This window comes from Rattus norvegicus, chromosome 3 (assembly GCF_036323735.1).
Source record: "Rattus norvegicus strain BN/NHsdMcwi chromosome 3, GRCr8, whole genome shotgun sequence".
NCBI lineage: Eukaryota > Metazoa > Chordata > Mammalia > Rodentia > Muridae > Rattus > Rattus norvegicus.
Genome location: NC_086021.1, coordinates 53386420 through 53397184, shown reverse-complemented (window position 1 = coordinate 53397184; position 10765 = coordinate 53386420). Strand labels below are relative to the sequence as shown.

Here is a 10765-nt window from a genome sequence, read left to right as displayed (position 1 = left end):
GAGTAACCAGCTGTCAGCAGGCAAATCACTGAAGGAAGCTGAGGACAGAGAGTGAGAGAGCAAACAGGAAGTAAAAACACGAAGGCAGCTGGAGAGGTCACTTTTTCCAGTCAGCTCTGACCTCATTTCTGAGGGCAGTGGTTAAAACCTCTGGCCTTTGCTTATTTAGTCACATCTTTTAAATTTCTTCTTCTTCTTTTTAAATTGTCAATATGTTATTTTGTTAATGTTTTTCAGTGACATATTTACAGAGGCAGTGACTTTTTAGTTAGAAAGCAAATTCTATTTGGCATAATGAAGAATTTATTTTAGAAAGCTTTCTTGGATTAGTTTTAATCAGTACTCCATAGCTTTCTTAAGAAAAAAAAATTCATTACCATGTCGAACACCACTACTCAAGCATGATCCAGACATGCTATTTGGGGCAAACATGGAAAGAAAATCAGGCAAAGATCTGGTTGTGGGGTATGTGGAGGTCCTAAGGACACTGGGGGACATTATGAAGTAGGATCATTGGTGAGATATTGTGCAATTTACACAGGTTAATTCGTTAACAAAGTGTCAGCTGACAGAGCCTAAAAGGCTATCATAGTGATGTAGGTTTTGCCGTCGAAGGAGAACAAGCGTGCACATCACTAATGTGCTTCATCTACACAGTCACCAGACTTTCCTTACTCCAATGTCAACATGGCATTGTGTTTGATTTGGATGACCATCCATCTACTCATTGTATAATTCACACCGAAGCTCTTGGCACCAACACTTCCTTCTTGGTGTCACTTTGGTTTCTCTTCCAACTCTGGACTCTAGGCTCTGCTGTAAAGGCTCCTTTATCTTTCAGTGTTCAAGGCATTTTTCCCTCCCTCCCTCCCTCCCTCCCTCCCTCCCTCCCTCCCTCCTTCCCTTCCTTCCTCTTTCTTATTTATCTATAAATGTATCTATTTATCTGTTAATCTATCTATCCATCTATCTATCATCTATCTGTCTGTCTGTCTATTTGAGAGAGAATCTCAATATATAGCCCTGGCTGTCCTAGAACTCACTTTGTAAAACAGGCTGGCCTTGAACACAGAGCTCTGTCTGTCTCTGCCTCCTGAGGACTAGGATTAAAGGTGTGTGCTACCACTTCCCAATCTTTCTTAAGAGTAGGATTCTTTACCATGTAGGCTGAATCTCTCCCCCTCCTCCTCTCCCCCCCACTCCACCACTCCCTTCTGCCCCCTCTGTGTGTGTGAGTGTGTGTGTGTGTGTGTGTGTGTGTGTGTGTGTGTGTGTGTTTTGAATGTAGATCCTGAACACATCACTGTTATGCATTAGTTTGTTTTCTTCTCAGGTGTGCTCCCATTGTTCTGGAGAACATTTAAAGTAGGGACTACTACCATTCTCACTCTTCGTTAAGCTTGCAAGGAGTTTTGACTAGTTTATGTTACAATGGTGGAAAGCTCTCTGGCAATCTCTGACAGGACAGATGGAAATGTGCCTGGCAGGGTTTGATGTTCTGGGATGAGGTTTCTATCATCTCTTGTCTAGCCACAGAAGGTGCTTTGGAGGAGGGAAAGTAAAACTGAGTTTGATGTGGGTTCTTTGACCACATATGTGCTCGTGGGAAGTAAAGTCTTTTGACACAGGACCTCTAAAGCTCTTTGAACTAAGCAAGCACCTTGGCGAATATTTGATAAGGAGAACACGAGACTTTAACAACTTCAGCAGTAAAAACAGGAAACTAAAGTCTGCGCCCGTGTTGGAAAGTGTCTGTATGTGATGATAAAAGCATATTATGGATGGAAAAGGAGCATAGATTACATCGGGCAGGGAACATTGAATACTGAGGGGAATGAGCAAAGGTATTCTGCAGTCTGTCTTTCGGATTCGTGCTAATTAATTAGACACAGGCAGCCATCCTGAGAAGTGAGTCAGGGCTCCTCATTTCGCATATGAGAAATCGAGGGCAGAGAGGATACACGACTTGCCATTCTGCCAGCCAGAGATCCGTCCCAGCCATACTGTTAGTATTTCCAGCGAGGTTTCAAAGGATGACTTTAAATTCAAATTTAGTCTGGGTTCGTGCAAGGCCACCAAGGTAAAACTTCCAGTTCTCTGAAGTCACTTACTTCGTCCAGCCTGAAAGTTTGATTATGGTCAGTAAGGGTCTACTTGGAAGGTGTGGGCTTTTAAAGTGCTTTTTATGATGACAAATTAGCACCCGTCTTGCTCTCCTTCCATAAATGCTCTAGCCCTGAGTGCCACTTATGTGCTAGACAAAACAAAGAGTGAACTTTCTAGAAATTTAATTAATTCAATAAATGTGTAGCAAAGAAACTTGTTAGTATAGAAGACTAACAGCCCAGTGTGACTTGTAGTAATAGAATAAAAAAATATGCAAAGGAATGAATTTCAGACTCTGAAGCAGGGCAGTAGGAGGGTGGTAGTGGTAACTAATGCTGGCCATAAAGGGAAGATCCACTGAGAGGAAGCATTTCAGATTCAAGTTTTCTTCTATGTGGACTAAGCTGTGTGTATACAGTGACCCTAGGCACAGTGCAGCCTCCCAGGGGTGTTAGGAGAGGAGGCGGGTAATGGGAAAACTGGCTGTGCTTTGGAAGACTGAGTCAATTCACATACCTTAGGAAATGTGGGTGCAATTATTTAAGCAGACCCTGAGGGCAGAGAACAGAGCCAGAACACAAGGGTTAAATAGCTGGTATGATAGGTAGTTTCATGTTTCAGCTTGCCTGGGCCACTGCAATGCCAATGTATTTGGTGTGTGTGTGTGTGTGTGTGTGTGTGTGTGTGTGTGTGTGTGTGTGTGTGCAGGATGTTTCTGGAGAAGCTCTAGGAAACCAAGCCAATGAAAACAGATTGGTCTACCTCATGCTGGTGACCTGTATCCATCCTAGTGAAGGTCTAAAAAAAAAATGACAAGGGCTGTCAGGTTCTGAAGAAAATGCTTTGCACTCAACTGTTTGAGTTGACATGGTCTCTATTGACCTTCTAATGAAAATTGAAATATCTATTCTTCTTGGGTTTCAAATTTGTCAGCTTTTAGACTTGAGCTCACGCCACTGCCTCTCCTTGTTCTCCAATTAGTTGCCCATCTGAAAGTCTTAAGACGCTCCAGCCTCCATGATCACATAGTACAATTCTGTACCCGGCTCCCCTTTCTAATACAGAGGGAAACAGAGCTTTATACAGCTGCTAATAATTTGAAGTAGAAAATGCCTTCTGAGAAAAGTGGGGAGCAGAAGGATGGGAGAAGTCCAGTGTTAGGTTAAGAGAGGGACACCTGAAAAGGAGAAAACAGAAGTGGGCAGTTAGAGGTCCAGCTGTGAGCTTCATTCTAGAATTTCTAGATACAGAGAGATCATTGCTATTACATTTTGACAATGGGAAGGGAACTAATTAGAGACAAGAATGATCTTACAGTACTGGGAAATGCTGAATTTCAATGGAGAAGTTGTCAGGGTATTTCAGAGTGAGTCAGAGGAACTAAATGTTTAGGGGCACATAGTTTATGAACATATGATTCATAGGGAAAATTTGATGTTCTAAAAATGTCATTGAAAAGCGGGTTTTCCTGGATTTTTATTTTTTTTAGTTAGAATTTGCCTTATTAGTATCATGACTCTAAAATGAAGTGATTTGCTTAGGGGACTGAGTTATACAAATTTGAATTTTTATAGATTAATTTGAATATAGAGAATTTTGTATAATGATCTCTAAGTGAATTTGGAGAATAAATCTCAAGGGGTATTGAATGTCTGGATGAAGAGCTTCATGCCAAGTCCTAAAAGGGGTTCAGAAAGGAATAAGTAACAATGTAGTCATGGACTTAAGTCTGCTTACATAGAAACATGCCTGAAGGCTGATATATTTTTTCTTCTTCCTCTATCCTCTTTCTGCAGGTATATCTTAACCCAGATATAATCAAGAAATAGAGCTGGCTCAGCAATTAAGCACACTTATTACTCTTCCAGAGGGCCTAGGTTCCATGCCCAGGTGGTTCAAAACCATCTGTAACTCCACATTTCAGGAGATACAGCAGGCATGTAAGCAGTGCATATACATGCATGCAGGAAAGACATTCATGTACCTACAGTAAAATAAATAAATCTTAAGATACACAAATGATTGCTATATAAATGTTAAGATATTTATCACTATGAACTACCATGAAAACATTGGAAATAAGAAATCACTGTTTCTTTATTTGGAATGATGATCAGCTATGCTAAAGAATGCTCATTTGATAGGGCTGGATGGCTTTGGCTGGATGGTTCCAAAGACGGCAGAATCAATATGGGGAAGAATATAAACCTGTTAAACTGAAAGATTAGGATAATAACAACATATTTATTTAGTATCTATTAGATAATGTATTTATGCTCTTAAATGTTTCAATTCATTTAACCATCACAGTCTTAAGCGTGGATATTAGCATTACTCCCATTTTGCAACAGAAAGAACTGAGGCATTAAAAAACTACATCCTTGAATGAGGTAGAGCTCAGATAGATGTGTATGTCATCAGGTTCTAAAGACACAGTATAAGACTGGGTTATCATATGATTAAAATCCTCTAGAAAAATCTACGCAAAGAGAGATGCATTGATTTTAAAAAGTGGAAACTTCCTAATATAACCATATTCCTTTAAAGCTATTATCTGCTATGGTCAGCTGCTTAACTGAGCATCAAAATAAACATAATCCTATTAGTCTGGAAGTATTGAATGGATTGCATGGCTCCTTTGGGGAACTCATGCACAGATTTTTCTGGCATGGGCTGAGTGATCTGCAGCTGTATTAACTAAATTTCACCATTTGTTATCTCTTTTGTGTATCTGGTTACATCCAATAGGAGACCCAAGGAGATGGTTGGTAGTAGCATAGATAAATCTAAAATACTTACTTCGCAAGTCAATATTTCTTTTGGAGGACTTTGTGGAGCCCAAACCTCAGGCTTGCATGAGACCATCTGTTTTGTTCATTCTTATTTTTTATTTTAATTAGAATATAATTACATCACTTCCTTCTTCTTTTCCACCCTCCGACTCTTCCCCATATGCCCTCTCACTCCCTCTTAGATTGATGCTTTCTTTTTCTTTGATTATTATTGTTATATACACAAACAAATACATAAATACAGTGTGCTGAATTTATTTAGTTGTGTGTGTGTGTGTGTGTGTGGTGTGTGTGTGGTGTGTGTGTGTGTGTGTGTGTGTGGTGTGTGTGTGTGTGTGTGTGTGTGTGTGTGTGTGTGTGTGTGTAATTTCAGGACTGATCCCTGGGAAATACTCATTCTCCCTCTCTCAGCAGTCACTGGTTGCCTATAGTTCTTTGTCTAGAGGTGTGACTCAGATGAGGTTTCCTCCTCATATGCTAATACGTCTCTTGTATTGTCATTGTTCAGGTCTTGGCTAGGGGAATCTTATTATTGAGGTATCATAGGTATAGTTTCCCTGTCATTTCTGGAAAATACAATTTCAAAGCAGACTTCCTGATCCTCTGACTCTTATAATCTTTCTATCTTCTGTTTCCATATGTCTGAGTACAGGCGTTGTGTTGTAGATTTGTGCATTGGGGCTGTCACTGCCAATGAGTTGGTTCTGCATTATGACCAGTCGTGGCTTCCTCTAATGGTCTAGTTACTGCAAGGAGAAACTTCCACATCTTTAATGCACAGTGACAGATTCTCTTATCTGTGGGTAGAAATATAAGTTTTAGAATAAACACATCAAATCTCTGAAAAGATTGAGGAATACTTCAGAAAAGTGAAAGACCTCTAATGTTTGTGGATTATATAATTAATATTTTGAAATTGACCCCCAGGAGTTGGAGTTTCAGGTAGTTGTAACTTCTGCATGGTGCTGGAAACTAAACTTTGGTCATCTGGAAGATCAACAAGTACTCTTACCTGCTGAGCCACCTCTCCAGCCCTGAGAAAGGATAGTCTATAATGGTATCGTTTTATGATATTTTAACACTTTTTACTGCTCACAAGTGATTTCACCAGTATCTAATCTGATCTTTACAAAAGATTAGCTTTATTGCATAGATGAAGAAATAGAGGGCAATATCACTTAAATTACAAAGTCAGAACTCAATTTCTATGCTTCTTTTAAAGATGTGATCAAGCTATGAATGTGTGTGTCTGTCTACCAACCTGTCCTCCCTTGCGACTTGCATTTCTCATTCAATACTCCATTGTGCACACATCTCCAAGATGACATGTGAACAGGACTCATTATTTTAATAGCCACATGATAACTGGCACCATAAGTTTGCATTATAGTCTATTCACCTTCTCCACCCTTTGTAGAAATATAAGTTGCTTAAAGTTTCTGCCATTACCAATAACACCATTGCAATAAACACCCTTGTTGTGTATGTCATATGGACTGGTAATTTAATTTTTATGGGCCTGATTCTCAGAAGTAGACCTGCTGAGTCAAAGGATATAAGCTTTTAAAAATTTAATATGTCGTGTCAAATTCCTCTTCCAAAGGCTGGATCAAAGGCATTCCCATTGATGGTGAAAGAAAGTGCCTGATTGTCTCTATGCTTACCAGTGCCACAAGCTTTCATTGGTAAGTTTGTTCTACCTTCTTATAGGATGAACTGCAGAAGAGCATTCTGACTTTTTAAATCTCCGCCTCTGCCTTTTCTCTCAGGATGTCTCAGATCACAGAGATGTGGAGTAAAAAAATTTGTTTTAAATATGTAAGGAGATAAGTCTTCACGACTTAATAAACTTGGGCTCTGTTAAAAGGCTGCTTTTGGCTTCAGCCACTGCTTTGCATACACATAAGATATCAATAAATAATAACCATTATGACTGAGCATTAGAGTTGATAGTGTAGTACATGATGAGCAATTCTCCTCATTAGCAGCCCTATTATTTTGGTGTTTGCAGCAATCTAGTGTTCACAGTTAAGTAGAAATGAGAGCCATTGTGAATGGGCATTTTTAGCTCATTTACCCATTTGCATACAAGTTGCACTTGGCTCACACCATATGGTGTAATGTCAGGGCTAGAGTAAATGGATGTGAAAGGAATAGGCCCTCTCTGACATGGTATCATGTATTTGGATGCCGATGACAGCAGAATGGAGTTACCGATTTACCAAAGTTTCTGAAAGGATCCAGATTTTAATTCCCTTCTGAGTGACACACATACTTTCTGGTTATAGAAATGGAAAAGCTCCCATTCTAATGTGTTTGTGAATGTATGCTTTCACTTACTGCTTTGTCCAGAGTTGCAGTGGTGACATTGCATCATTGGGTTTCATAAAAGAATGCTGTCATCATTTTATAGGTGTAGGCTGGGAAATTGATTCATTTGGATACTGGACTGGACATGACATAGTTCTCTTCAGGCAAATGACACCTTGATTTCACTTTGGGGACCTGATACTCCCCAGTTCTTTCAGTCCTGGGAGTATGTGAGGAGATTGTATGTGGCGTCTCCCTCTAACCTGCTCTGCTGTCTTATGGATATGGAATGGGCATATAACCTTGCCAATATTTGGGCATTTTTTAGAAGTGAGAAGAGATGATCTCTTTGCGCAGTGATTGGTAGGGGTAGGTAAAAGTAAACAAGAAGTCCAAGGGCCTTGGGAGAATGTGGTCTACCTGACAGTACAGTCAACCCAAGTTTTTAAACATGGAAGGGAGAAACTGTACCCAGATGCTGGTATTTATAAGCTTGATTCAGTTTTCCTTGTATTACTACTTTATTGTTAAGGTATACGTTTTTTTTTTCTCCCTTTGACTTCACCAATTTTAAATTAAGCCTTCTTTACTTGCAAATGAATCCTGGATTAGGTTTTAGGTTGTCTTTATTTTTAATACTATTTGTGTGATCTCCGACCTCTAATGTCTCAACTATCTAAGGGAATGAACCAATATTTTTTAAATCTATTTCTAATGCAAAATACTGGCTCTAGTTTTATATACATAAATACAGGAATCTCCTTATATAACCCCAGGACCAAAAGAACCAAGGGAGTAACAGGACCCCAAAGGAAAATCAAGGTGCCATTTGCCTGAAGAGAAATAGGTCATATGTCATGTCCAGTCCAGCATTCAAAAGAATCAATTTCACAGCCTAAACCTATAAAATAATGACAACATTCTTTTATGAAGCCCAATGATGCAATGTCACCATATATATATATATATATATATATATATATATATATATATGCCAAAGAACTTCTCTAGCAGATCTAGAAATTGAAAGTTAGTCTTGTTTTTAGTTAGTTTATATAAACATTTCTGAGGAACTTTTTCTCTCCCTGGTCAGCATTAACAACTTCATGGGATTTTAAAATATTTCTAGCTCTAATGCCAAAGTATGTTAAATCTCTTCAGGGATCAAGGAAAAGCTAGACACTACTGACAAGGTTAAGTGAAGCCGGGTTCCCTCACACAGAGCCACACAAAGTGACTCTCAGATGATTTCTTGGTGTGTGCGTTTAATTCTGTCCTGCGTGAGGTACCTAAAGTAGACTGGAAAATAATTACTTTCTCTCTGAGCTTAGGTCCATCCTGTGCTAACTCTTTGATGAGTCAGTAAGAATGTTTGGTTTCAAAAATAAACCATTAGGATGAAAAGAAGGAAGGTTGGTATCATTTCCTCCTAGTAGGGAGATGAGCAATCATCCCGTGTATGTCCAATATGAAAAATACTCATTTTCAATGAAAGGAGCAAAACTAGCTAAGTAGATACCCATCCAGTACCTCAGGGAGGTCACAGATGGGCAAGACAGGGAGACAACTGAAGTAGACCATGTAGTCAAGAGTAGCTCTGTGGGGCTGGAGAGATGGCTCAGTGGTTAAGAGCACCGACTGCTCTTCCTGAGGTCCTGAGTTCAAATCCCAGCAACCACATGGTGGCTCACAACCATCTGTAATGAGATCTGATGCCCTCTTCTGGTGCATCTGAAGGCAGCTACAGTGTACTCATATACAATAAAATAAAATCTTAAAAAATAAATTTAAAAAAAAAGAATGGAGCTTTAAAAAAAAAAAGAGTAGCTCTGAAGACCAGTTGAATAAAGCATCTTACCTGGGGAGAAGCTCTGTGAACCTGCAGAAGAAGCAAGACTTAGGACTACTGCTGATATAAATAGATACAGATAAGCCACGCCGTGAGCAGGGGCAAAGGGACAGATTGGGCATTTTCTAGGCTTAGCAATGTGAAATTTTTGCCTGATGAAATGATCCCATTAAGGACAGGGACAGCAAGGATGGAGGAGACAGGCAGTGGAAGGAGAGACCACATTGGGAGCTATAGCATTTGTCTCAGCTCTGTCTGCCTGAGTCATGATCAAATATTGAATGGGTAGAATTAAAGTAAAAGAAAAATATATGGGTAGTGTAAGGTCACATGACTATGACTTCTGTGCATGTATATGTGCAGATCCCCACTTTTCCTTAAAATGCCTATTCTCATTTCATATCCTCGAATCTATGCTTGACATGAATCATATGCAGTCTGCATGAAGTCCTTGCTTTTCAGTGGCACAGTTAAGATTGCAGTGCCTGGAATGAGCAGCCCATGAGAGCTCCCGTCAAGCTGATTTCCAGTTGAATGTGCTATCTGGACCATCTCCTCAAACAGAATATTGGAATTCACAGGAATTCGCAGATTCTACATCGTAACTCTGAAACACAGACCCGGGTATGTCCAGGACCAACCTCGTGCATGGTATTTTCCGACTGCTGAAGTGCTTCATGCAAATAAGCCTCCCCAGTATGCCGCTTACATCCATTTGGTTTTCTTTCTGATTACACTGTAGCTGGTGAGGGATGCTGGTGTGTCTGTATGTGTCAAAACCTAAGAAACACAACAAGGTGGGGTGGAATAGATAACACGTTAAGCCCCCAACGCAGTTTGATATATGACCTCACACAAGTTCCTTAACCACCCTGACCTCAGTTCTTTCATTTGTAAACCAAGTAATACAAGAACCTGCCATGGTACCAATTTAGAAGGAAGAAGTGACTACAGGAGACACATACAGAGTAATCCCCAGCACAGAGCGAACCCTAAGTAAATTGCAGTGATGTGAAAGATGTGCTGATTCTTGTCGACCTCCTCAAAATACTTCACCATGTTCAATAAGCTTGTCCAAATAGAAAATGAAGTCTCGGAGGACACACCCCACTGGGGTGACTACTAGACTAGGAAGTCTGCTGTGACAATATTTTGTTGTTGTTTGTTTCAACTGGCATACGGTATGGTTTAATGTTGATGTAAGCTTATTCACATTTTATAGACTCGCAGCGTTTCTGTCTGTTGAAAGCATCCTATGATATGAAGGACACGAATAATCCAACACTTCTCATGTGGAGGCAGAAGCAAGTGGCGGTCACCGAGGTTAACGAGCATGGTTGCAGAGACACCATTGCTTGGGAAATTTTGGTTATTACCAGATAAGGAGCTCATAGAGAGATTGACATTTTGCCATAGCAACAACTTTGGTTGCTTACAGCTTGGGCTTTAAATAGCTCAAGAGATGATACGGTTTAAGATTAAAAGGCCGAACAGAGCATGTGCTTATACATGCTCAATTCATGCCTTGCAGACAGTGACTAGTGCAGGTTTTCTTTTTTTATTATTCCATTCCTACCTAGGTGCTGTTATTTGTTTCCATGACACTGGCTTTGGGAAAGACATTGAGCACATTCAGTCATTACAAGTGATGGATTAGATAGTAATTGATGTTTGCTATGAAACTCACATCTGGGCCTTCCACCAACTG

At 39.8% G+C, this 10765-nt stretch overlaps 1 long non-coding RNA gene across 5 annotated transcripts in view; it reads left to right on the top strand.

The window, feature by feature from the left end:
- The first annotated feature begins 978 nt into the window (after positions 1–978).
- LOC108350372 (uncharacterized) overlaps positions 979–10765 on the top strand; it is a 59202-nt gene continuing 49415 nt past the window's right edge. For 2 of the 5 annotated variants that reach the window (XR_010065185.1, XR_010065184.1), the window contains exons 1-2: positions 979–5955; positions 6502–6583. This is a non-coding gene — a long non-coding RNA (uncharacterized LOC108350372). Of the gene's footprint in view, positions 5956–6501; positions 6584–9494; positions 10069–10765 lie in introns of those variants that run through there. The other 3 variants (XR_005502148.2, XR_005502147.2, XR_001837103.3) reach the window with 3 other exon arrangements.